The sequence below is a fragment of the Lutra lutra genome, chromosome 5 (assembly GCF_902655055.1).
Source record: "Lutra lutra chromosome 5, mLutLut1.2, whole genome shotgun sequence".
NCBI lineage: Eukaryota > Metazoa > Chordata > Mammalia > Carnivora > Mustelidae > Lutra > Lutra lutra.
In genome coordinates this window covers 78,071,738-78,095,180 of record NC_062282.1, presented here as the reverse complement: position 1 = coordinate 78,095,180, position 23,443 = coordinate 78,071,738, and the positions used below count along the sequence as shown (strand labels likewise).

The 23,443-nt window shown below is 43.7% G+C and overlaps 1 protein-coding gene and 1 non-coding gene across 2 annotated transcripts in view; one reads left to right on the top strand and one right to left on the bottom strand.

Annotated features, from left to right (window-relative positions):
- Positions 1–7,889: 7,889 nt before the first annotated feature.
- Positions 7,890–8,090, bottom strand: LOC125101450 (small nucleolar RNA SNORA74). The gene has a single exon (XR_007127850.1). It is a non-coding gene; the product is annotated as a small nucleolar RNA SNORA74 (small nucleolar RNA).
- A 4,676-nt stretch (positions 8,091–12,766) lies between these two features.
- SIL1 (SIL1 nucleotide exchange factor) overlaps positions 12,767–23,443 on the top strand; it is a 262,858-nt gene continuing 252,181 nt past the window's right edge. Inside the window, exon 1 of the mRNA XM_047729781.1 lies at positions 12,767–12,897. The gene's annotated coding sequence lies outside the window, so the exon portion shown is untranslated. The remainder of the gene's footprint in view (positions 12,898–23,443) is intronic.

Below are 23,443 nucleotides of genomic sequence, written 5' to 3'. Positions count from 1 at the left end.
CTTTCTGAAGTTAAATTTAGTCTTAAATAGTTGTGCACTAAATTACATCTTTAGAGTCCAAGAGCAAATGCTTTGGAAATCAGACGCCATTGTTTTCATAATTTTTTTTCTTTCAAACGGTTAAACAAAACCAGCACTGTTGATACCCTCACTTACTGTGGTAATCTTAAAAAGGAGGATATGCCAATGGCATTACTCTATTTTGGATACATTTTGACACAAAGATATTCATATTTATCAGCAGAAGGTCTTTAGTCAGCTGTCAGCTGAATTGAGGCTGCTTGGCTGTATGGGAAGTGAGGAAACCTTGAGAAGCTGGTGAATAATACCTTTCAAAGGACTCTTAATCGGCATCTGCAGATTCTGATTAGCTAGCTCTGTGGGAAGCCATGGTGCAAAGATACTTGGAACGGGTATTCAGACACTCAGGCAAGGTGGCTTCTCTGCAGAAGGGCTGTCTGAGCTAAGATCTCAAAGGAGACAAAGTGGAGAAGGAAGATGGAACCAGAAAGAAAAACAGCATGTGCAGAGACCTAAGAAAAGGCTTATCAAGGACAGAAAGAAACCAGTGTGGCCAGAAGGGAATCTGAGGGTAGTAAAGATGAGGAGATAAGAGGGCTAAGGGGCATACTGTATAAGCCCTGACAGGCCATGTTAAGGTAAGCAGGGTCTATTTATTGTCTATTACTCACCCTCAATGTCTAGCAGAGTTTATTTAATAAAGGCTATAAACCCATTAAAAGTGTGAAATTAATAACAGCCTTTGATAAGATATGTAATTAGCATAGGTCATTGTCTTCCTCTAACTCAGTCCTGGAGATTACACAAACAAGAAGTTAGAGATACAAAGAGACCTTGGAGGAACTGATCATGACTGCCTACTACAGAGGGGCAAGAAATGGAAGCCTAGCAGAGATAAGGGCAGAGTGCCAAGAGAGTAGGGGTAGTGCAGGCTGGGACAGAATTCTTCTGTTCTGCCTTTTCTCCTCCTGCTCATTGCCTCACATCTTTCACTGGCAGGGTGGCCAGCACCTTGCAACCTTACTTAGCGCCTGGAGTTCTCCTCCAGAGTACTCAATTTAGGAGGAGAGAAAAGTTCTACTAGCAGCTACTCTGGTAAAACCCAGATTCTAATGCAGAGGCTTTGTGCCTGGAGTGATTCTCTACCCTCCAACCATTCCGGCACCAGAGCCTGAGCTTAACTCCTCCCTTTTACAAGCTGCTGATAAAAAGTCCCATCCTCCACTGTGAGCTCCTGAGAGTAAAAAGTCAACTATCACATCCACTATAAAAGCAAACAAAGCCAGCCAGTATGCTAGAGGAGACAAAATAAAGGACTATAGAGGGGCACCTGGGTGGCTCAGTGGGTTAAAGCCTCTGCCTTCGGCTCAGGTCATGATCCCAGGGTCCTGGGATTGAGCCCCGCATCGGGCTCTCTGCCAGGCAGGGAGCCTGCTTCCTCCTCTCTCTCTGCCTGCCTCTGCCTACTTGTGATCTCTGTCTGTCAAATAAATAAATAAAATCTTAAAAAAAAAATAAATGACTATAGAATAAAAGGTGATGAATATTAAAAATGGAATATTTAGGGACGCCTGGGTGGCTCAGTTGGTTGGACGACTGCCTTCGGCTCAGGTCATGATCCTGGAGTCCCGGGATCGAGTCCCACATCGGGCTCCCGGCTCCGTGGGAGTCTGCTTCTCTCTCTGACCTTCTCCTTGCTCATGCTCTCTCTCACTGTCTCTCTCTCAAATAAATAAATAAAATCTTTAAAAAAAAAAAATGGAATATTTGTAAAATATGGGTAACAGTGAATTAAGGATCCTGGTTATACAGTTCATTGTTCTACCAGCAGACAAGGGCCTAGGAAGCAACAGCACGTTAGTATCAAGAGCATACCTAGTGGGGCGCCTGGGTGGCTCAGTGAGTTAAAGCCTCTGCCTTCGGCTCAGGTCACGATCCCAGAGTCCTAGGATGGAGTCCCACATCGAACCCCGCATGGGGCTCTCCGCTTGGCAGGGAGCCTGCTTCCTCCTCTCTCTCTCTGCCTGCCTCTCTGCCTACTTGTGATCTCTGTCAAATAAATAAAATCTTAAAAAAAAAAAAAAAAAAAAAAGAGCATACCTGGTACCCAGATCTTGTTCCTGAATGCCATTTACCAATAAAGGAACCAGAGGTCCCTGGACAAATGTTTGACACTGAGACAGGAAAGATACAAGATGAACACAGAGCATCTTAATAGTGCCATAAAGTGAGAAGCACGTAAAAACCAAAACCTCACAATGATGGAGGCATAATGAAGGGATACAGTAGCCAAACAGAGCTCCCAAAGATCAAAGCTGGAACACAACAAAATAAAGTATTATTGGACTACTTCCCAAAGCATAACAGAAATATCCATGAGTTCATAGTGGTATAAATAAATTGAATGAGAGAAGAGATCAATTTATTTCTTAAGAATTCCAAGTAACCAGGCACTTGGGTGGCTCAGTCGTTAAGCATCTGTCTTTGGCTCAAGTCCCAATCCCAGAGTCCTGGGATCAAGCCCAACATCGGGCTCCCTGCTCATCAGGAAGCCTTCTTCTCCCTCTCCCACTCCCCCTGCTTGTGTTCCTTCTCTCCCTGTGTCTGTTGAATAAATAAATAAAATCTAAAAAATTTTTAAAAAAGAATCCAATTAACCTATCTAGATATTATTCCACCTTCAAAAGAGAGTACAACCCTTGTCTTTTTTTTTTTTTTTTATAATTTGACAGAGATCACAAGCAGGCAAAGAGGCAGGCAGAGAGAGAGAGAGAGGAGGAAGCAGGCTCCTCGCCGAGCAGAGAGCCCGATCTGGGGCCCGATCCCAGGACCCTGGGACCATGACCTGAGCCGAAGGCAGAGGCTTCAACCCACCGAGCCACCCAGGTGCCCCAACCCTTGTCTTTTAAGTGTTTGTTGCACATGTGATTTCATTCCAAAGCACACAGAATTGGGTCAAGGGGAGTAACTCTACAGTGGAGAAATTTGGCAAGACAAATCTCAGCCAGCTGATCAAGGTAACAGCAACACTAGTAAGTCATCCTGATAGAAATAGAATGGAAATTTACCTCTATGGTCTTCCTCTCAAAATCCCTTAAGCCCAGCTTATTCATGAGAAAAACTCAATCCTAATTGAGGGACTTTCTACAAAACACCTTACTCAAATTCAAGGTAATCAAAAACAAGCAAGTCTAAGAAGCTGTCATAGCTAAAAGGAACCTGAGGAGGGGCACCTAGCTAGCTCAGTTGGTAAAGCTATGACACTTTATCTCAGGGGTGTAAGTTCAAGCCACACGCTGGGCATAGAGGTAACTTCAGTACAAAATCTTTAAAAAAAAAAATAAATTGGGGCACCTGGGTGGCTCAGTGGGTTAAAGCCTCTCCCTTCGGCTCAGGTCATGATCCCAGGGTCCTGGGATCAAGCCCCGAATAGGGCTCTGCTCAGCGGGGAGCCTGCTTCCCCCTCTCTCTCTGCCAGGCTCTCTGTCTACTTGTGATCTCTGTCAAATAAATAAAATCTTAAATAATAATAATAATAATAAATAAATTATTTTTAAAAAGGAGCCCAAGGGGGCGCCTGGGTGGCTCAGTGGGTTAAGCCGCTGCCTTCGGCTCAGGTCATGATCCCAGGTCCTGGGTTCGAGCCCCACATCGGGCTCTCTGTTCAGCAGGGAGCCTGCTTCCTCCTCTCTGCCTGCCTCTCTGCCTACTTGTGATTTCTCTCTGTCAAATAAATAAATAAAATCTTTAAAAAAAAAAAAAAAGGAGCCCAAGGAGGTCTAATAACTAAATGTAATATCCTCAAAGAGATCTTGGAACAAAAGACATTAAGTAAAAACTAAGGAGGGGCATATCATTGCTTAGTGGGTTAAGTCTCTGCCTTTAGCCCAGGTCTTGAGTTCAGCCTGCTGCTCTGCCTACTTGTGATCTCTCCCTGTCAAATAAATAAATAAAATCTTAAAAAACAAAACAAAACAACAAGAACAAAAAAAACTAAGGAAATGTGAATAAAGTATGGACTTAGGTAATAGTAACATATCTATATTAGCCCTCTATTTTGTGATAAATGAACTACACTAGTGGAAAATGTTATTAGAGGAAACTGGGTGTAGGGTACATGGGAATTCTTTGTACTAATCTTCACAACTTTTCTGTACATCTATAATTATTCTAAAATAAAATAAATTTCAAGGTCCATTTTATCAGCCTTTTCTAAGGTAGTAGTTAAGTCACCCTTAACAAGTAGTACAAAATGTTCTAATATTCCAAAGAGCCTTGGAGAACAGGGAGGGCCAAAGTAACAGGCTTCTTTGAGCCAGACCTTAGGATACTAAACTGACAAATATATGACCCAGCAAGCTGGCTTATTGTTTTTAAATAGCAGTAAAGAGAAAGAATTGCTAAGCAGACATTCTAAGTATTACAGTTGATTTGTTAATTCAGTGAAATTGTTTTCCAAGAGAATATTGACAGGTCTATTAACTGGAGCTGTTCATAAAGCCCTAATTAAGCAACAAGATTCAAGGAGTCACTGTCACTCATTTAAGTACTTAATTAGTTGCTCTTATGGGATTGTTTTCTTTTGTGTGAATTCCTAGGCAGTGATCCACATTGCTGTGTCCCTTTGGGGCCTGCACAATTTATTTCTCTGGGGTTTTATTTATCAGATTACAATCTGAGACGTAATCCACAATTTAATTAATTTATTTATTTTAAGATTTTATTTATTTGACAGACAGAGATCACAAGTAGGCAGAGGCAGGTAGAGAGAGAGGAAGGGAAGCAGGCTCCCTCCCAGGACCCTGGTATCATAACCTGAGCCGAAGGCAGAGGCTTTAACCCACTGAGCCACCCAGGAGCCCCGAAATCCACAATTTTAATGTGAAAGTCCATTGAGAGCAGTTTCAACCCTGAAGGAAGGGAAGTAAATTACAGATAGGCACCAGGGATGGTCTACTCAATACTTGCGGTTCCCTTATCCACCCTGCCTTAGTTTTTCCTCTTAGTATGGCATAGGACTGAGCCTTGAAACTTGAGCAGGACAATTAAGAGGGTCACTGTGTCTCCTAATTGCTACCTACAACGGGAGGTGGCAGCTTGGAGTTAAAGAGTTACTTTGAAATGTTTTACTACATCATCTTTTATTTCCTCACCAGGAAATTTAAAAAAAAAAATGAACAGGGAGTTGTAGGTGACTAACTTCACTTATCAAGTAGGAAATCCCATTACATTATTTAAATGTGCATGATTAAGCCACTGAAATCTCCTGGGATATTGAATACAGGCACAGACATCAATGAATCATCCTTTTCAAGTGGCAACAAAGAGGCATCCTCCCTCCACCTGCGTAGCCTTACAGTGGTCAGGAAGATGATCTGTATGTTCAGAGGAGCTTACCATCCCAGATTTTAAACCCTGACGTCATGACAAAAGTCAGCCTCCTTCCTTAGGGACCATTTCTATTTCACTACCTAGGACTGAAGCTGTGATCAGGCTCTGCTGGAAATGAAGACTGCTGTTTTTTCTTAGAACCTCTCCTTCGGGAATATATTAAAAATGAAGAGAATCACTACAACAGAAGCAAGCTGTGCAAAGACTATATACAACAAACTCCAAACACAAGAAATGAGGACTAATCTACTGTTGGATTACTAAAGTCATCTTAGTCCTCTAAAAGAGGTAGAGTTTAAGGGCAGAGTGGTAAAGGCTTGCTGTAAGGTAAAGGTATTGATAACCTGGAATTTTTCAGAGACATGTTGGTACTGGTCCTGAACCTGTCACTAATGAGCTGGCAATCTTTAAGGCCTGAATTTCATTTTCTATAACAGGGATTGGTAAACTCTAGCTCACAGGCCAATTTTGGCATGCCAATCTGTTTTTGAAAACCCCTGAAGCATAGAGCGAAGGGGAGAAATTTTTGCCGACCCCTGCTCCAGAACAGCAGTGTATAACAAAACTTTCCACATTAGTGGAAATGTTCTTGGAGCTGTCCAAGATGGTAGTCACTAAATACTGAGATGGAAAAGCAGACTTAGTTTTTATCAGTTGAACAGTCTTATTTATTGCATAGCATAGCTCTAGAAAATCAGACTTTAGTTTAAGCCTTGGACTTCAGATCAAGTATTCTCTAATATTCTCGTACTCTACATAATTTTTTAGAACTCATATACAGTTTTTATTTTTTATTTTATTTTTTTTAAAAGATTTTATTTATTTATTTGAGAGAGAGACAGTGAGAGAGAGCATGAGCAAGGAGAAGGTCAGAGAGAGAAGCAGACTCCCCGTGGAGCTGGGAGCCCGATGCGGGACTCGATCCCGGGACTCCAGGATCATGACCTGAGCCGAAGGCAGTCGTCCAACCAACTGAGCCACCCAGGCGTCCCTACAGTTTTTAATCATATACATTTTTTCCACCTGTAAAGAAAACCTCAGTTCTTAAAAAAAAATTTCTTTCTTTTAACATAAGCTTTACAAACAATGTGGGGCTTGAACTCAGGCCCCTGAGATGAAGAGTCGCATGCTCTTTAAAAAAAAAAAAAAAAATCACATGCTGCTTTACGAGGCTGAGACTGAGACGGAGCCAGCCAGGAGCCCCAAGAACACTTCACTTTATATTTTAACTTTACTCTCACACTACTACCACACTCTCACCATTTCTGACACCAGATGTGTGTGTGGGTTTTCCCCCACACCAAGCAAATCTGTGTCACCAGCTGGGTGTCCTACAGTTTCACTCAATTCTGACACTCTATATACCTGGAGTATCATCAGACCTCACAGGTTAAGGGCACAGTCCAACAAGACTGCCCCTCCCTCACTTCAGATGCCAATCACAAGTTCAAGTTGTTACCAGTGAACAAGTTTTGACCAGTCTCTGATATAAATCAGAGGTTCCCACAAACTACCCCATCAGGTTTGATTAATTTGCTTGAGTAGTCTCAGAACTCAGGAAAATGGCTTCCTTACTGTTTACCAGTTTATTTTAAAAGGATATGAGAAAGGCTATAGATAAACATCTAGATGGGAGATGCACAGGGCAAGGCTATGTGGAAAGGGGCAATGAGCTTCCATGCCTTCTCTGGTATACTACTCTCCCAGCCCCTCCAAGTGTTCACCAACCTGCAAGTTCCCTAAACCCCACACTATTAGGATTTTTATGGAGGCTTCATTATGTGGGAATGATCCATTATTAACTCCCATTTCCAGCCCCTTTCCTCTTCCTGAAGAATGCAGGTGAGGCTGAAACTTCCAAGCTTCTAATCATTGCTTGGCCTTTCTGGTGACCAGCCTCATTAGAACAAGACATTCCAATCACCCAGGAAATTTCTGGATTTAGGAGCTCAGTGTCAGGAATCAGAGTCAAAGACTGAATAGTAGAACAAAAGATGCTCCTAGTGTTCTTATCATTTAGGGAACTTTAAGAGTTTTGGGAATTCTGGGGCACCTGGGTGGCTCGGTTGGTTGGGCATCTGCCTTTGGCTCAGGTCATGATCCCAGGGTCCTGGCAGGAAGCCTTGCTTCTCCCTCTTCCTCTATGCTTTCTCTCTCTCAAATAAATAAATAAAATCTTTAAAAAAAAAAAAAAAAAGAGTTTTGGGAATTATGTGCCAAGAATGGGAGCGGAGGCCAATACAGATATTTTTTCTGTTATTGCACACCACCCATCTGAGCTGAAACAAGTTAATGAGAACCTACACAACAAGAGACTATATACATTACCTATCCTGGTGTCACATAAGGCTGTCAGACATCTGAGGTCCTGATGGAGGAAGATTTCTCTCTCAGGTAAAGGCATCTAGGATTCAAAGAGGAAAGGAATGACAAGCTATCCCTAAGATAGGGTCCTCTCCTCAAAGAAAAAACAAAAAACTGTTTGCACCCAGACTAGGACCAACTCCACAGAAGGAGTTACTCCACTCTCAGAGGTGCAAAACGCTGCCCGAGAGCACTTAGCCACAACACCAAAACAGTGCTTGGAGCCAGACCTCAATAAAGGCAGTGTTTGCTCTTCCAACAGTGTAACACCATCCAAGGCATCACATTAGCCTGGATAGCTGACAACCACTGGGTGACTCCCAAAACAGCTACCCAGACATTCAAGTAGAAGATGGATACAGGTATCCTCATGAATTCAATGTTGACTGCAAACCACAAGCCTGGAAGCAGTGATGGCAGACTTTGCTGCCAGCCCTTTAAACAAATAGGAAACAGGAACCCCTTTCCCATGCCTTTGGTCATTCTGTCCAACATTCACGGAATTCCTGCTATGTGCCAGGCACTATGACTGGGATCTAGCAGTGAACACCCAAGATACACTGTCCTTTTTTTTAAAAGATTTTATTTATTTATTTGACAGAGTTCATAAGTAGGCAGAGAGACAGACAGAGGGAGAGAAAGCAGGCTCCCCACTGAGCAGAGAGCCCAATATGGGGTTTGATCCCAAAACCCTGGGATCATGACCTGAGCCTAAGGCAGAGGCTTTAACCCACTGAGCCACCCAGGCGCCACTACACCGTCCTTTCTTTCCTGGACTTTATACTCTCTTTATACATTCTACAGATGGAATGGTACAGATAATCTCAGAGATCCTAAATGCCTTCAGACCATAACCACTGATATCCCACTGAGCCTTTCACTGCTCAGAGGCCGAATTTGTTGGGGGGCAAATATTGGTGATGTTGCTTTCTGATGGATACCAACTAGCAAACAGGCCTGCCACACAGGAAGCAGTCACTGTTGGAATGAATAGGGAGGGACATTTACCTGAGAATGCCATACCAACTGTTCACCAGCCACTAATTTCCTCTCTTCAGTAGGGCCAATGATGCCCTACTTTCAAGTCATCCTAAAAAAGAAAAAGATTTCACGGTTCAACACCCTATACTAAAACAGCAGCTCCTGAAGCTGCTTTTCTGTAGAAATGGAAACAATGCTGTCTGCCATTTATGATTTACCCTATTTTCAATACCTTTCAGAGTTATTTTATTTCCCATCATCTTTTTATTGCCTATAATTACCATTAAAGCTAACCATTTCCCCAAACCCTCTAGATATCTCAACTCCTAAGACCCCATTTGTAAAAGGCTATTCACAATGAACATCTGAGGTATTCACACAAAGCACTCAACATTAAGCTAAGGGGACCCTTTTTAGGGAAAGGCAATTGATAGAACAAAGCTAGCTTTTATAGGGGCGCCTGGGTGGCTCAGTGGGTTAAAACCTCCACCTTCGGCTCAGGTCATGGATCCCAGGGTCTTGGGATCAAGCCCTGCATCGGGATCTCTGCTCAGCAGGGAGCCGGCTTCCTCCTCTCTCTCTGCCTGCCTCTCTACTTGTGATCTGTCTGTCAAATAAATAAATAAAATCTTAAAAAAAAAAAAAAAAAAAAAAACCTAGCTTTTATAAGGAACTCCCCTGCCTCCTAACATCCTCACCAGTTCCTCCTGTGGAATCCAGGATGTCACTTTCCACAGAAGCAGCAACTAAGTCAGCCTTATTGGATAATCTCCAGCATCACCCTGAGTGATAAGTATTTGCCTAGAACTGAGAAGCATCTCTTCTCAGAAAATTAGCGATCCAAAACAAAATCACTACAAAAAGGGACCCAGTATTTACTGCTCCAAAGGACTCTCTTCATTCCTGAAAATCAGTAAGAAACTCACAAAAATATATTATCAGCCTAAAGAAGAAATTAGTATGGTTGTAGCTAGGCCTACTGCCTAGAACCTCTCAGTCTACTGGTATTTTTCTCTTTTATTAAAGAGCCAGAGAAGAATGCCCATAATTTTAAAGCAACTTCACACCAAAATTTCCCTAATCAGGCTTTCCTATAGTTAACTAAATCAATGAAACCCTCGACAAAGGGATCAGCATGACTAGCTCTGTATGGTGCAGGAGTGGGGGCCAGGCACTTTGATTTGCAATTGAAAAATTGCAAAAATCCCACTGACTTTTTTCCCTGTACAAACCCCCTTTGGAGCATCTGGTAGGCACTCAAACAATAAAAAGGTGACTTTCTCCCTCAACTTCTACATTACTCATGGCTTGTTTACCTTTGTTCCGATTCCAAGCAATGATTCAAGTAACTTCATACTAGCCAAACCTGTTGAACAAGAACCACTCAAAAAGATTTGGATTTTTAGGTGTCCCCCTGCAAAATCATGCCCTTACAGATTCAACCTTGTGAGTAAGCAATTATGCTGGCATCCTGGTATAGTTAATAACAGAGTTGGCATGAACCAGGCCCAGAATGCCAACCAGCTGTGGGCTGCTTCTCTCCCAGCAGTGTAACACTTGCCTAGGTACAGGTCAACCTAGGCAGCTGCCTACCGCTGGGGCAGAAGGCAGGCGAATGAAGTTGCACTCACCTGGGGCTGCCTCTGTCCAAAGCCCACGCCTATCCCCCTCTGCAATGGAAGCACGCCAGGTTAGAGTCAGCCAACAGTAGTGAACACTTATGTGAAGTTTAAGACCTCTGCCCGCAAACCGCATAACTTATTTCTGAGTCATAGAAATAGACAAACAAAAAGCTATTCCTTGGTTAGCTTTATTTTCTCACATCATTTGTTACCCATGTGCCACAGCAACTCAACAGGGGGATTTTTTTTAACATTTTATTTTTAAGTTATTTTCACTCAACATGTGGCTCGCATTTAACAACCCCGAGATCAAGAGTTGTATCCTCTAGCGACTGAGCCAGCCGGGGCCCCTCAACAGCAGCATATTAAGGGTCTAGTCAACAAGTAGAAGGAAGCTTGGCTCTATCACTTAACAGCTAACAATGAACAATTTAACAATGAACAAGGAATTTAACCTCTTCGCACCTTCCAGTCTCATTTGTAAAATGGGAATGTTATCAATAATACTCTGTACACAAGCTGGTTGTTAGATCTAAAAAGAATATAAATTAAGCCTAAGAATATCTGGTATAGAATATGTGGTCAATAAACACTTGCTGTTATCAAAAGCTACATTCCAGGCAAGGAGATGAGGAATGGGGGGGAACAGAAGTGGAAAAATTATCCTGGGAGAGCAATGCGCAGTGAAAATCGTGAAGGATGATTAGAACTAGACTGGAGAGGATGTGGATTATGAGACCTTTTGAGGAACAATAAAAGCAGTACTTTATAAAAACCGGATGTGATAATGGGTATGAAAGGAACTGGAAACAAGCTGCCATTCCTGCCAATGACCTCAAGTACTGGTTGAAAGCAGTAACCAAAATGTTTGCAAGAATGTTAATAAACATTCTTACCCATTCACCATAGTAATTTACCTTATTTCCATAAGATTAGGGTATCTAAGACAATACCTTTTTCCAACCAAGCTCTAATTTCACTCTTAACCAACTCCAATTGAGAGAAAAGGTAAAATAGAGGGGGCTTATGGTTCAGGTCTAAAAAAAAATGAATCTTAAAACAGTCTGCCCCTTTCAGGGGCTTGGGTTGAACGACCTGACCGAGCTCCACCCGGACACGTGCTCATCACAAATCTTCCCCAGCCCCTGGCCCTGGCGCCAGGCGTCCGGGAAGCGAGGCTCTCAGACCGGATCTAGGTGACTCTCCAAGGACAAGAGGGATGGTAGAAAACAGGGGGCGACTCTAGGGCTACATTTTCCCAGCGACTCTTCAAGATGCCCTCCAAACCCGGGGTCATGGTGGAACGAACCCCAATTTCATTCCGAGCATCGGAAGAAGCCTCCCACCGCTGCCTCTCGCCCTGAACTGGTAAACCTCCACGGCTTCTCCCCGCTTGGCCCTTAACTCACCCGCACGTGTCTGGGAGCTCGGCCGGGGTACTCCCGCCAGAGCAGAGGCCGCCGGGGAAAGGACCGCACGAAGCGGAGGGGAGCCCCGCCCCGGGGCGGATACTGAGCAGGCCCTCAGTGGGCGGGGCCCGGAAGCCCCGCCCAGGAATGTCCGGGTTAGGAAAATGCGGGAGCGGTGGCCGAGGTGAGCATACTCCTTAGAGTAGCTAGCACCTCACAATAAAAGGGGCAGGAATCTGCACGAGGGCTACCATTATTTGACTCCCATCCCGTTTGTTACCTACGAATGGGAGGGAGCATTGGGTTTGGACCTGCTAAAGACTAAACTTGGGGTGTCCGAAGGGAGGCCGTGCTTCCTACCTGCCCACAGCGGGTGCCCGTGGGACGCCTGTTCCTCTCGCTCGTGTGGTGCCTTTGGGTTACTGCAGGAGCAGCTCACGCTTTTTCCACCTCCCGCTCAGATCTATCAGGCTTTCTCCAGTAGCTTTGTCTCTCGGCTGATGGCTTGCTCACCCACATAGGTCACCTCAGTTTTCAGGTTCTCTCCAGAAGATTTTCCAGTAGATGATGCCTGGCACCCCTCCAGCCTAACCCTGTGGGGCAGCATCCCTGGTGCCCTGCAGTGGGATCCTTAGGTGAGTTGCAGTCGCTCAAAAGCACTGGCTTTATCTGTCAGAGTTGCCTTGCACCGTGGCAGTCTGCCAAAGATACCACATCTGGAGTTGAGACAGATTGCCCACCAGGTTATCAGTATTTCTTTCGAACACTAAAACTTCCTTCTCCCATTAGCTGGAGTCAGTACGATTCTGTCCTGCTGAACAGTTGGTAAAGCTGGAGCTCCTCTCTTTCCTAGCCCCACGAAAGCCTATCGGGTCTGCTCATCTTTCACACCTGGCACCTTTGCCAGGCAAACCCGTGGGAACCAGCCACTGCCCTTGGCATCTTCCAACATGTTTTATTATCTTCCCTCAGCTGTCATAATGAAAGCAAATGTGCTTCCTGTGCGCCCCAATCCTCACAGACCTCTGCTGAGAAAGGCCAGAGTGCAAAATTGATTCCAGCTACAGACAGACACTAGGCTCTAAGGCCAGAGAGACACAGGAGAAGTGGTAAGCACAAATCCTCCAGTTTTGATGGAGTTGGACACAGGCTCTGGTTGGAAAAAGGCTTACATAAATACGATAATTTAAAAAGTCACATGAGCAGTGCTGAGCGGGTAGGCAGGAGCTCTGCTTTGGAGTTAAATAGGAATGTGGCTGAAGACTGCCGCAATAATCAGTGCCTGTATCCGTGTTCATAAAGGAGGATTATGAGAGCTATAAAACCCTGCAGATTGGGTGGGTAATTGTCCTGTGGACTCTGCTAAAGGAGAAATTACATTGACACCTCATATATTTTGCTTTCTTTTCTTCCAAACACACAAAATGCAGAAAGAGACCTGCCCTGAGGATTCAGGAAAAGGAAAAATGAGGTTTGTGTGAATATGTGCATGTGTGCTTTCAGACAAGAGACAGGAAGTAATTGAGGCTAGTGATGGAGAGAAAGCCCAATGACCTGGGAACTACTGGATTCGTAGATTAGTCAGGTACGAGGCAGGATTTTTGTGGAAGGCAGGACAGCCATTATGAGTAAGGGTGAGTGGTGGGCCATGTTGTCTTGTCATTGACAGTGTAGTCACCTTTTTTTTAGGTATAGGGCATTCAGTGTCTTAACGAGGAAAACCTTGATTATGATTTTTGTATTTCCTAGTTAAAAAATTCTTCATAGTCAACCTTCTTAGCCTCTAACCTTTTAAATTCTAAACTCATTTTGGTGAGCTGATTGATTTGGTCTTTTGTTTCTTATTCTTTTTTTTCCTTCCGCATTTTAATTTAATGTTTCTTATTCTTGCAAAGACAAAATTGTTAGGAACAATAACAAAAAAGAAAAGGAAAAATTTCTAGGAAAAAAAAATGCAACGAGATGAAAGGCAAAGGATTAAGGTAGTTCCATTAGCTCTGAGTTTCACCTCATAATCCTATCTAGCCCTAAGGGGCGCTAGGTCCCCAAACTTCTTGTGTGCCTTTCCCTATCTCCTCCATCTAAATTGTCCTTGCTTCCTTTCTTGAAGCCTTTTCCCTTGAGACTGATCCCTTTCCTCTCCTGCCTGGACAGGAACCACCATTAGAGAAATGCTCAATCACATATTCAGTCAGTCAGTCAGTCAGCCAGCATTTACTGAGCATCTACCACTTGCCAGACCCTGTTCAGGAGCAGCAGATAAAGTCAGACCAATAGAGATCTCTGCTTACCTAAAGCTTACAATCTAGTGGGGGAAAAAGACAAAAAAGTATAGATATCCTTGGGCAGATGTCAGAGTCAGGGGGAGTACTAGAGATGGCAACATTTCCCCTGGATGATCCTAAGAGCTTAAAGTTAAAGAGGGATCCCTCCTTCATCCTTGTGTACTCTACTTCTCCTGCTGCTTCTCTGTAATAGCTCTCCAGATTAGAGTGGGGCCCTGTAGTTGTCCTTGTTATTTCTCAAAAGCATAGTTGGATTGGTAAGGATATACAGAAATTGGAATCCTCATACACTTCTGGAGGGGATGTAAATTAGTGCAATTTCTTTGAAAAACAGTCTGGCAGTTCTTCAAATGATTATACATAGAGTTACTTTATGATTCAGCAATTCCACTCCTAGATATATACCCCAGAAAATGAAAATACATGTCCATACAAAACCTGTACACAGATTTTCATAGAAGCATTATTCATTATTCACAGATTTTCATAGCAGCATTATATCAAAGGTTGAAATAACCCAAATGTCCATTAACTGACAAACAGATAAATAAAATGTGGGATATCCATACAGTTGAATATCATTTGGTTATAAAAAGGAATTTACTCATAAAAAGTACTAATTCATGCTATAACATGAATGAACCTTAAAAATATTACATTAAATGAAAGAAGCCAGACCATATATTGTTTGATTCCATTCATACAAAAGTCCAAAATACTAAAAACTATAGAGACAGGAAATAGATTAAGGGCTGCTTAGGTCTGAAGGGAAGGGAGTGGAAAAGTCAAGGTTCTAGGTTTCTTTTTGAGGTAATGATGAAATATTCTAAAATTGTGATGGTTGTGCACATCTGTGAATATAATAAAAACCACTGAACTCTATACTTTATATTGGTGAATTGTATAGTATGTGACTTATATACCAAAAAAGCTATTAAAACAACAATGAAAAATATACTAGGGGGCGCCTGGGTGGCTCAGTGGGTTAAGCCTCTGCCTTCCCGCTCAGGTCATGATCTCAGGGTCCTGGGATCGAACCCCGCATTGGGCTCTCTGCTCAGCAGGGAGCCTGCTTCCTCCTCTCTCTCTGCCTGCCTCTTTGCATACTTGTGGTCTCTGTCAAATAAATAAATAAAATCTTAAAAAAATATATATATATACTAGGAGACATGAAAGATACGCAGTTCTGATTAAAATTGTGGTCTGCATGGTCATTGCCGATTTTTAGAGAGGACTTTTTTATCCTGGGTCCTATAGCCCCTCAGAGTTCCTTCCTCAGTATAGAGAGAAGTTGATACATTTGAGTGGGCAGCGTGAACAGATGTAAAGGAGCAGACTGCATTCCCATCCTTGCACGCCCTAGCTTCCCTTCCTCATAATGATTTGGTTCAACATTTATGGTATTCCTACTGCATACAAGACTTACAGACCTAAAGAGACAGAGTCTCTTTATTCCTTCCAGTGGCAGAAATTAAATCATTAATACAATGCTGTTTATAAAAACAACTATAGCTCTTTCGGAGATAGGCAGTGTGACAGAAAGAATTGTTGTGAGGCATCTTGGGACTCTGGACTCTGGACTTTTTCTATAGCATGTAGGGAAACATTCGTAATGACATCATTTCCCAGTCCTTCTTGATGTTGAGCAAGTTCCAAGAGTTGGCTCCCTCCTCACATGCCTCCAATCACCTCTTCACTTGGTTTCTAGACTCAATTAGTCTATTTCCATACCCTTCATTTTCTCACCAACTCCACCCCCACAATGTCCAAATTGGCCCTCCAATGCTGAAGCCATTTGCCAGAAATTCATTAAGCTGAACACATGGGAAATTACAGAGGAGATTTCACTTGTCACTTAGGCTCAAATATAGAAAGTAATTTTAAAAGGACAGTGGCAAGAGGCTATTTTTATCTTGCTTGTTTGTGCTGAGTTTTCTTATCTTGCTGTCTCTCAGTCTCTTCCTAGCTACCTCTCTTCTCCTTCTTTAAATTAAATGTTGGCCTTTTAAATCTTTTTCTCAGATTCTCTTACCTTGTTTTACGGAGTCTTCTCTTTATGGTGGTAGGCACTAGGAGAGATGGAGTGATGAAGAAGACAAACATGGTCCTTACCATTATGGAGATTACAGTCTGATGAGGCAGGCGGACATCAGGTGGAGTGAGTTCAGATTTGGTCACAGGAAAGTCTTTTTTTTTTTTAATATTTTATTTATTTATTTGACAGAGATCACAAGTAGGCAGAGAGGCAGACAGAGAGAGAGAGAGAGAGAGAGGGAAGCAGGCTCTTGGCTGAGCAGAGAGCCCGATGCGGGACCCGATCCCAGGACCCTGAGATCATGACCTGAGCCAAAGGCAGCGGCTTAACCCACTGAGCCACCCAGGCGCCCGGTCACAGGAAAGTCTTGAGGGAATTACTTACACTTTTTTGATGTTAAGTGTACCCTCCAGTAAATGGACATATGATAATTGCCAGAATCCCAGCATGTTAGGGACTAAACCTAATATATCACAAACAATGGAAAGAAACCAAAGGTCGAGGTTTCTGTGTGACATAGTCAAGCCCCCTGGGTAAAGAGAACATGGATTTGGGAGTCGGATGTTGGTGAGATTCTAACTCCACCACCTTGCATGTCAGCTGTTTGACCTCTGGACATCAGTACCTTTGCCTATAAAATGGGAATTATAATCTCTACATTTTCGGTGGTTGTAAAGATGGAATGAGATGTCATATATAAGGGACCAGGCAGGTGCTTATCCTATGTTACTTCCTTTCTCATGACCTCCCTATTCCCACTTTAAATCACACAGTTGGAAAAAAAAAGAAGAAGAAGAAGAAGAAGAGCCCAGTCTTCCAGTTGGTAGGAAATGGGGTTCCTCAAATAATATTCATCAATCATATGCACAGAGAGATGGGTTATAACCATATTAATTAGTGTAAGTGGCTCTGTATATGCAACTTAGGACAGACAAATTGCTCCCTTCTTCTGGGGTAAAGGAAAGGCAGTACAAAATGAAGTTATAGGTTAAAGACTGAAATGAGATGTAACAAAGGACTTCCTAGCCATGAGGGCTGAAAGTGTGAGGGGATGCCAAAGAGAGATGCATCCTTTTCTGTTAGTATGTGGACTGGCCTGGGGCAGGCCTATCTGGAGCTCAAGAATAAACTCGCCCACCTCTTCCTCTCCTGCTTAGCGCTTAGTGTTGGGAGTCTTGGAGGAGACACCACAGCTCCTCTCCCCTTTCCAAGCCAGGAATGCTAGGGAGAGATGAATGCAGCCAGGAAGGCTATTGCTCAGGAGGAAAGGAAAAACGGCAACTGTCACTTCAGGCACTTAAAAAGTACACTAAATTGAGAAGCTGCTGATTTGGTTTACCTGATTCTTCCCTGATACAGAAGAAATCTCTACAATCAGAGGTTTCTAGAAGCTGAAAAGGAAGCCTGAGCTCCAACTGCGGAAATTGGCAGAGGCGACGCTCAAAGGAATAAGCTGGGCTCTGTGGGCAGCATCAGGATTCTTGGATTCCTCCTCCACCCTCCAGTCCTGGGAAATTTCAGGTTGTCTTTTTCTGTAGAGATCTTTTCAACAGGGAGGAGTTTAGTTGTCCTTTTCTCCCTTCACCACCATTTTTCTTTCTTCTTCCTTTCCTTTGTTCTCCCTTTCCCTCCCTCCTCCTTTTTCTTTTTCTCCTCCTCCTCCCTCCTCCTAATCTCCATTTCAGCTGTTGATTCTCATTGCCCAGTCCACCAGGATTTCTGTTTCAGAAACTTTAGACTTCCTTCCTGCAAGACCATCCTGACAACCCCGGGCACTGCTCTGTGTGTATTTGTAGAGATCAAGACCAAGTTTAGTCAGGTGCTTTAGGAAAAGAGCTTTCCTAGGGGATTTTCAGAGCCTTTCATATGCCAAAGGTTGTGAATATCCAAGAGGAGTCATTGATATACTGGAACCCAACTTTCCCAAACCTCTTTGACCTTTTTATCTTCCCCAGCCCCAAAGAGTATATCCTGAGACACATGAAATGGCCTTAGGAAAACATTTCAGAAACATATATATTAGATTTAAAAGAATACTCTAACATTCATTATTTGATTTCTACACCTACACTATAGGTAGGACGGGGAGGTTATAATAATCTCACTTTACAGATCAGTAAAACTGAGGCTCAGAGAGTGATATGTGCCTCTCTTACAGTAATGTAGCTAGCCAGTAAATAACAAAGCTAGGTCTTGTTATTTATAACTTTAGACTCTCTGCACTACCTTATACTGGATTTAAATACAATATACCAGGGTGCCTGGGTGGCTCAGTGGGTTAAAGCCTCTGCCTTTGGCTCAGGTCATTATCCCAGGGTCCTGGGATCCAGCCCCACAGGGGGCTCACCCCCGTTGTGGGCTCTCTGCTTAGCGGGGAGCCTGCTTCCCCCATCTCTCTCTGCCTGCCTCTCTCCCTACTTGTGATCTCTCTCTGTCAAATAAATAAAAATCTTCAAAAAAAATAAATACAATATACATGTGACATCATAGTGTGGCATGTGATATATGGTATGGCATCTAGGAGATATATATGCTATAATTGATGAATTATGACATTTTCCCCCCATTCAACTGAATATGTAACGCACATTTGTTACGTGCATCACTAATCACTAGTCCAGGTGCTAGGGCTGGAGCAGTGACCAAAATAGACAAAAACACAAATGATGGCCTTCATGGAGCTTATCTACAAGGGGAGAGATAGAAATTATAAAATAGGGCACCAGGGTGTCTCAGTTGGTTAAGCATCTGCTTTCAGCTCAGGTCATGATCTCAGGTCCTGGGGTCGAGCCCAGGAACTCCGTCTCTCCCTCTCCTTCTGCCTCTCCCCCTGCTTGTGCTCTCGCTCTCTCTCAAATAAATACATAGAATCTTTAAAAAAAGAAATTATAAGATAAATATGTAAAATGTATCTTATTATCTGTGTTATATAATCATAAAGTCTAAGGATAAAAATGGGGAAAAGAATAGGTACATGTGGGAGCTGCAGTTCAGGTGTGCAGAGGGTCAAGGAAAGCTACACTGAAAAGGCTGCATATAAATACAGACCTCAAGGAGATAGGGGAGTGACCGAGAGTGACTGAGACCTTCCAGAGATTTAGGGGTAGCTGGCTGGGGGCTCCAGAGAGAAGAGCAAATTCAATGGGCTGGAGTGAAGCACGAGTGAGCCTTGGGTGAGGCTGAGTGGGGGAGAGGGTTGGGTAGAAGGAGATGAATTTAAAAGGGGGTAGGGTCCACATATTAAATATTATAAGGAAATTAAGTGATATAATATAGATGATATGCCATGATATTATAACAATAATACCAGATGACAGATTTATTATGTGGCTACATAACAAATTACCCCCAACTTTGAACATTTATCTCAGTTTCTGAGGGTAAAGAAATGGGAGTAATTCAGCTGAGCTGGCTCAGGGTCACTCATGAGTTTGTAGGCAGCCTTCCTGCCAGGACTGAAGTCATCTGAAGTCTTCCTAAGAGGATCTGCTTGAGTCTCACTCATGTGGCTGTTGACAGAAGGCCTTAGTTTCTTACCACAGGAGCCTCTTCATAGGGCTGCTCACAACATGGCAACTGGCCTCCTTCAGATTAAGTGATGAGGGAGCGAGGCAGAAGCAGAGACAGAGGGAGGGAGAGAGGGACATGAAGAAGGGAGCCACAGATTCTTTTATAATCTAATCTTGGAAATAACATACCATTACTGCTGTCATACTATATTGGCCACCCAGCTTAACCCTTGTACTTTGTGGGAGGGGGACTAAAAGAGGGTGAATTTCAAGAGATGGGGATCACCTCAGAGGTTGGCCCCCCTCAGCTGCTTTGCAGGAAATTTCCTCAAACTAACCCTTAGTTGAACAAATATCAAAAATACATGTCTGAAAAAAAAAAAAAATACATGTCTGGCATTCATGTGGGTCCTGTAACACTGGAGCTCACAACCCTACCTGGGTTGAGGCCTGAAAAGGGACAACGCATCAGGAACATCAGAAACCCACTGAGAGTCTGAAGGTCTTATTTCAATTCAGCGTGAGTGTGCTTATTTCTTCAAAGCCCCACTTTCTCTAGTCCTGGCCTCATTATTTCATTTACCCAATTAATATAACTTGGAATAATCTTACTTAAACCTGCAAAGAAACAAACAAACAAAAAAACTATTTTAAGGAGAGCTGTGGAACTTCAAAGGCAGGCTGGGACCCCTCTGGGCAATTTCATCTGGAAACAACACTGGACTTTGATGAAGGGCAGAGCCAACCTACCCATCCCTCCAGAACCCTGAGGTACCTTCCTGTAAAAGAGAGGCATCCTGCCTGTCTTTGGAGAATGACGATAGGGAACAGAGCATTTGTTCTGCCCCTGACGCCCAGTACTGGGTCTGTCCTCTGAGACAAAGACATGGCTCTTCTGAGACCCAGGCGGGCCCCCTTCCCCACTCCTGCCCTGATGGGCCTCAGCTGTGCAGCCAGAGTCAGCCAGTTTCCTAAATTGAGCAGCAGATGGCATCACAGCCTCAGTAGCGAGCCGCTGAGGCTGCTGGCAAGAACAGGGCACGATTAGCAACTCGGGCTCGTGCTTGGCATCTGGGGGCTTCTGGGAGTGGGGGCTGCTTCCCCAGCTCCCAGCTCAGAGGAGTTTCTGTGCTGTGCCTGTAGATTGGAATATTGTTAGGCCGGTATCTCAGAGAACAGAGGCTGGAGTCCCCAGTAAGGAAACAGATGGTGAACACAGGGAATTTTCTGTGATCTTTTCTGAAAAAGATGAAAACCAGGGACTGCTGTTCCCAGAGCAGTTGCATTTTTCCATCACTGCCTGTCCCTACTCATGAGGGTCGCATGGAGTATATCCTGGCTTGGGGGCTGGCAGGTCCCTGGCAGAAGCCTCCTGGGTCAGATGGGGCCAGAGATAATTTGAGGGATCGTCTAAGGAATCCCAAGAGGTCAAAACTGAATCTTTTCCAACACCTTCCTCTCCACCCCCCCAGTGACCCAAATGATAGGGGCAGGGTTAGTCCTTCAGGATTTCTGTATCTGCCTCTGTCTCCTTCCCTGTCCATATGTTTCTGACTCCTCTTCTTACTCTGTGTTCCACTCTTCCTCTCTTTCCTTTCTCCTCAGTCATTCCTATCCATTTATGCCTTTCCCCCTGTGGATATCTTTGTTTCTTGATTCCAGGGTAAAGAAAAAAGCCAATTGCCAACCTTGCTGGGTGAAGTGGTTTTAGGCACTGGGCTACAACACCATTGTCCACTCTCCTCCCTCCCTCCTGCTTCCCGTTGCTGCTGGATGGCTAGTCCCATGGAGACCTGGACTGAGGGAGGTCCAGGGGTCCCCAGAAGCTCTGCTCCTTGCTTGGTAGTTGTAGACAGGAAAGCCCTCAGGGGCTTCCCAATAGAACTGAGACCTCCTATTCACTAGGCACCCATATATACCAATAGAACATGAGCTTGAAGGCAGCATGTCAGCTACCTTGCTCACTGCTGCATCTGAAGTATCTAGTATATGGTAGTTATTCAATAAAATTTTGTTATAAATAAGAACAAATAGAAGATGGATGGAAGGTGAATGTTGACCTCCGTATTAGGCACTGAAGTACATTCAAGGTACCATCCCCATCCATCAGGAGAGAGAGCACGCAGGGAAGCAATCACCCATAATCTAGAAGAGTAACCATGAGGTGGTGGTGGTAGAAATGACAGTGGGTACCTAAGTCCATACTGTAAAGATAGTGAAGGTTTTGTTCACTCCCCAATGGTTGTTCATGGAGGGCCTACTAGGGGAAAAAGGTAGGCTCCCAGGTGGTTGTGAGAAACATATGAGCAGACAGGTAGTAATAAACCAGATAGATGCTGTCCTAGGGGAAATCATAGGCAGTGGGGGCAGAAAACTGAGGCATCTTGCTTCATTATCAGGGGGGTCCTGGAAGGCTCTGTGTTGAAGGGAGTCCAAGCTGAGAACTACCTGAAAGGTTAGTAGAAGTACCAAGGGAGAAGGAGGGGAAAAAAGTTCCAGCCAAGGGAACATTATGTAGTGAAGAGAGAATAGGCAGTTTTCAAGGAACCGAGCAAAAGTGCCAGGAAATCTGCCTTGAGTACCAGTAGGATGGTGGGCAGGGCTGGAAGACATGAAGCAAGACAAGTGGGTGGGAGTGGGGTGGAAGAAGCACCCAAACCATGCTGAGTTATGAGTTTACCTTCAGGGCATGGGAAACCATTTGCAAGTTTTAAGAAGGGAAGTGATAAGATCAAGTTTGGATTTTAGAGAGGTTACTCGGGGTACAATGTGGGCACTGGGTGGCGTAGGGCCAGAGAGGCATCCTAAAGACCAGTGAGGCAACAGTCCAGACAAGATATGATAACCTGAGTGATGACATCCCTGGGGATGGAGATCATGTTTGAGCCAAGTCTGAGGATAACTGGGAGTTTCCTTGCAGAAAAACTTGGGGTGGAAAGGATGCAGGTATTCCCGAGAGAGAAAAAGCACGTGGAAAGATTTTAAAAATTTGGCATGTTTGGGGAAGCACATGTGGTTATATATTCGTAGAGGGCACAGGGGTGGGTAGTGGGAGATGAAGTAGAAAGGAGCTAACCTTTGCTGAAGAGTCTTGAAAGCCCAGGGTCAGGCCAGACACTTTTATTAGAGTTGGAAGGACAAGGTGGGTATCCTCTCCAGACACTTGAATTACCTGCAGTAGTTCCAGAGGGTTCTGGTCCATCCAGGCATTTTCAGAACAAATGTAGCACCCAGAACCTGAAAGACGAGGGCAAACTGTATATAAAAAGGTGAAGGAGAATGAATACTGTTATGCTGAAAAAATAAAAAAATTAAAAAAAAAAAAAAAAGGTGAAGGAGAGTATGGGAACTGTAGTAAGCAAGTGGATCAAGACAGAGCATGGGGAGAATAGGGGACATTTCCTGCCAAGCAGAGAAGAGCAAGGCTGCATGAGATAGGTCCCTTCAGAACCTGGAAGTTCCAGTTCCAGAATAGTCTGGTTCTGCACTCGCTCCTCTGATTTCTATCTCCTGACCTCAAAAGACCTCCTTATAGGCATTTCCCCCAAAGAAGACATTTCCCCCAAAGAAGAGATATGCAAAAAGTCAGAGAGCAGAGACCAATTAGTGTAATGATTAAGAAATTGGGCTCTGCTTTCTCCTTAGTTTCCAACAGGGCAAATCACTCACTGGAGTCAGTTTGCTTACTTGAAGTGGGGACAATAACACCTACATCATCAGTGCTGAAAGGTGGAAATGAGATAATGTGAACAGGAAACTTACATAGTGTAGGTTCTCAATAAATCTTTGCTGTTATGAATATTCTGGTAGAAGACAAATGGGATGG